Genomic DNA, 4,306 nt, shown 5'->3' on the forward strand with positions numbered 1-4,306 from the left:
GAAAGCAAACTACAGGATATAGAGTTCAAAACCACGATTATAAGGTTACTCAAGAATCTTCTAGAAACCACCAAGAAATTTAGTGAGACCCTCAAGGATATGAAAAAGGACCAACTAGAAATTAAGCATACACTGACTGAAATAAAGAATAATATACAGAGATCCAACAGCAGACTAGAGGATCCCAAGAATCAAATCAAAGATTTGAAATACAAAGGAGCAAAAAACACCCAACTGGAAAAGCAAAAAGAAAAAAGAATAAAAAAATATGAAGATAGTGTAAGGGGCCTCTGGGACAACTTCAAGCGTACCAACATCTAAATTATGGGGGTGCCAGAAGAAGAGAGAGAGCAAGATACTGAAAACTTATTTGAAGAAATAATGACAGAAAACTTCCCCCACCTGGTGAAAGAAATAGACTTACAAGTCCAAGAAGCGCAGAGAACCCCAAACAAAAGGAATCCAAAGAGGACCACACCAAGACACATCATAATTAAAATGCCAAGAGCAAAAGACAAAGAGAGAATATTAAAAGCAGCAAGAGAAAAACAGTTAGTTACCTACAAGGGAGCACCCATACAATTGTCAGCTGATTTCTCAACAGAAACTATGCAGGCCAGACGGGAGTGGCAAGAAATATTCAAAGTGATGAATAGCAAGAACCTACAACCAAGATTACTCTATCCAGCAAAGCTATCATTTAGAATTGAAGGTCAGATAAAGAGCTTCACAGATAAGAACAAGCTAAAGGAGTTCATCACCACCAAACCAGTATTATATGAAATGCTGAAGGGTATTCTCTAAGAAGAGGAAGAAGAAGAAAAAGGTAAAGATAAAAATTATGAACAACAAATACATATTTATCAACAAGTGAATCTAAAAATCAAGGGACTAGAAAATCTGAGGAACAGAATAAACTGGTGAATATAATAGAACCAGGGGCATAGAAAGGGAGTGGACTGACAATTCTCGGGGGCAAGAGAGTGGAGGGGGGGTGTGGGAAGAGATTGGACAAAAATCATTCACCTATGGATGAGGACAGTGTGGGGAGGTAAGGGCAGAGAGTGGGGTTGGAACCAGATGAAGGGGAGCTCTGGGGGGGGGGGGAAGAGGAACAACTATAATAATCTGTACAATAAAGATTTATTTAAAAATAAAATATATATTTTTTTATTGATTTCAGAGAGGAAGGGAGAGGGAGAGAGAGATAGAAACATCAATGATAAGAGAGAATCATTGATTGGCTGCCTCCTGCATGACCCACACTGGGGATTGAGCACACAACCTGGGCATGTGCCCTTGACTGGAATCGAACACAGGACCCCTCAGTCCGCAGGCCAACGCTCAATCCACTGATCCAGACCAGCTAGGGCAGGAATGCTTTTAACAGGATCCAAAGCATAGAGCAGTGAGGACCTGACTTGGAGAAAAAAATAAAAGGTAAGATCAGAAAGTTGTATATTCTGGTGGGTGGGGTTACGAAGATCACTGCAGCTATTTATCACCTGGATTTCTGCCGAAGCCTCCTTACTTTTCTTATTCTTTCCAATCCATTCTCACTGGTGTGATCTTGACACAAAAATCTGATGAAATGATTACCTGTCAATCAATCACTTGAGCCCCTGTCCATATCCCAAGCCTCATCCTCAGTACTTCATCAGCATCTTGAATACCTTTAGAACCTTCAGTTGAGATTTCATTCTCTATCATACCTTCAAGACTTTGCACATGCTTTCTCTTTATTTTGACCTCTTCTCTCCCATCTTGAACTGGCTTTCACTCACCCACCAGGTCTCAGCTTTAATTTCAATTCCTCCTGAAGACTTCCTTGGTGTTCCCCAGTCTATATTGAATGCCTCTGATACACACTATTTTCCCATGCTAGCATTTAATATTAATGCTTATTTGTTACTTATATTTTAATTCTCTGTATTTTCTATTGGGGAGGGAGAACTTGTATGAATAGCTTACTCTATATATGAAGGATATGGTATTTTATACATGATTGGATAAAGAAGATATAGTACCTATATGCAGTGGAATACCACTCAGCTAGAAGAAAAGATGAAATAATGCCATTTGTGACAATAAGGATGGATCTTGAGGATATCATGCTAAGTGAAATAAGTCAGGCAGAAAAAGTTAAGAATCATAAGATGTCACTCATATGTGGGATACAGAACTGAAAGCAACAAGAAAACAAAGAAAAACTCATAGACACAGACAACAGTGGTGGTTAACAGAGGGAAGGGCAGCTAATAAAGGGCAAAGGGGTTAAATAAATGGTGATGGAAAGTTTGGCCTTGGGTGGTGGACACACAGTGCAATATACAGATGATGTATCATGGAACTGTACACTTGAAACGTATATACTTTTATTAACCAATGTCACCCAATAAAATTAATTTAAAGAGTTAAATCCTAGCACAGGAGATGCTTCATAAAGTGATCCTACTTCCTCCCTCTTGAACTCTTCTCTAGGCTTCCAGGACATCTCACTCATCTGAGTCCTCCATGCTCAGGAGTCACTCCTCTCCTCCCAGACCTCCAGCTATTTTTTTAAAAAATGGTACTTATTATTATTATTAATCCTCACCTGAGGATATACTTAGAGAGAGGAAGGGGGAGAGAGTGGAGAGAGAGAGAAAGGAACATTGATGTGAGAGAGAAACATTGATTGGCTGCCTTCCGTACATGCCCCAGTTGGGGATTGAACCCGCAACCCATGTAAATGCCCTGACTGGGAATTAAACCGGCAACCTTTTGGTGCACAGGTCAATGCTCAAACAACTGAGCCCCTCTGGCCCGGCCTCACCAGCTTCTTAAACATACAAATATCCCTATAAAAGCATCCTACTAAAACCTAGTTGGCCAATATCTTTCTTATCAGATAGTTGCTAAAATCAACATGCCTCTAAAAACAGTGGTAGCAGAGATACACTTGGAGGGGAAATGTGTTGGGGAGAAAAACCTTGTCTTCCTCAGAACTTCATCTTAAGCCAGTCCTAACCAAGCCATTCACAAGCAACTCCTCCGCCACATTGGCTCAGGGGACCTGGCCCTGCTGGAGGGCAGTGAATTATCTTGCTCAGCATCAGGGGCTCATCTGTTGCTCTGGTATCTCGGATGCCAAGTAAAGGGCACTGCAGACCAGCTAGAGTGAGAGCGCGATAGCCCTGCTCCTGGCGTCTCCTTTCTCTCCCCTCCCATGTAAACACCACCCAGGGCTGAGGGCTAGAGGTTTGTTACTCTGGCCATTTAACAGAGTCTTTAACAATTATCTAAACTTTTTGCCCATAGGGATTCAAAAGTTCTAGTTACACCATAGATTGGTGAAGAAAATGGGAGGGTTTTGTTTTTTGTTTTTTTTTAAAGAACTGTTTATACCATCTAAGAAGCAAGGAATGGAAAGAATGACCACTGCTATCGGATTGTGCATTACCGAGGCAAATCTGTAAAATTAGAAAAAAAAAAGTATTCCAATCACCTCATTTCCCCTTCAAGTTGCCTTTCTTCATCCACTGGCATACAAATATCTTACTTATCTCAAAGTCTGCTCTCAAGAAAGGATATCTACCTAGGCTCAAGGTGGAAAGACTTCAAAATGAGGACGCAGTATGTCCTGGGTTTGGTTCAGATCTTGACTCTGCTACTTGTCAACTGTGTCGACATGGGCAAGTTGCTTCACTTTTGCATGTCCGTTTCCTCATTCATTGGCGCAGGGGTCAGGGTAGAAGAGGGAAGTGATGGAGATAAAAATGGCTAACTCTCATTTTATATCAGTGTTCTTCTCACTCAACAAATATTTACTTAGTCTTACTACGTGCTGTGCACTTTGAATACAGCAGAAAACAAGACCCAGGACTGGCCCTCAAGAAGCTTATGGTCTCATTAAAACGTTTGAGTGCCAATATATGCACACCATGCACTTGCTAGGAACTTTCACGTGCATTAACATTAACCAATCCCCACAACAGGAGTTGCTATATCACTCAGAATCCCGAGCACTCACAACCTTCACTCCCAATGGTCTGTGGCTAAGTAGTTGTTCTTTCCATAAATATCTATCCAGGGCCTACTTTGAGCCAGGCTTTGTGCTAGGTACTGGAGACTTAATGGGGAACCTGTTGCTGGAGCAACTGGATTTCATCTGATTAACGTGTTATTTCCTGAGCATATTCCAACAACACTTGGAATGTTTTAGAGTGTCTCCTGTTACAGTGTGAATCCTATTATTCAGCAGCTTGACATGAAATCTCTGTATTTTCTACATCCCCTGAAAATATAAATAAAACACCAAAAGGAT

The sequence above is a fragment of the Plecotus auritus genome (genome assembly GCF_963455305.1).
Source record: "Plecotus auritus genome assembly, chromosome: 3".
Taxonomy (NCBI): domain Eukaryota; kingdom Metazoa; phylum Chordata; class Mammalia; order Chiroptera; family Vespertilionidae; genus Plecotus; species Plecotus auritus.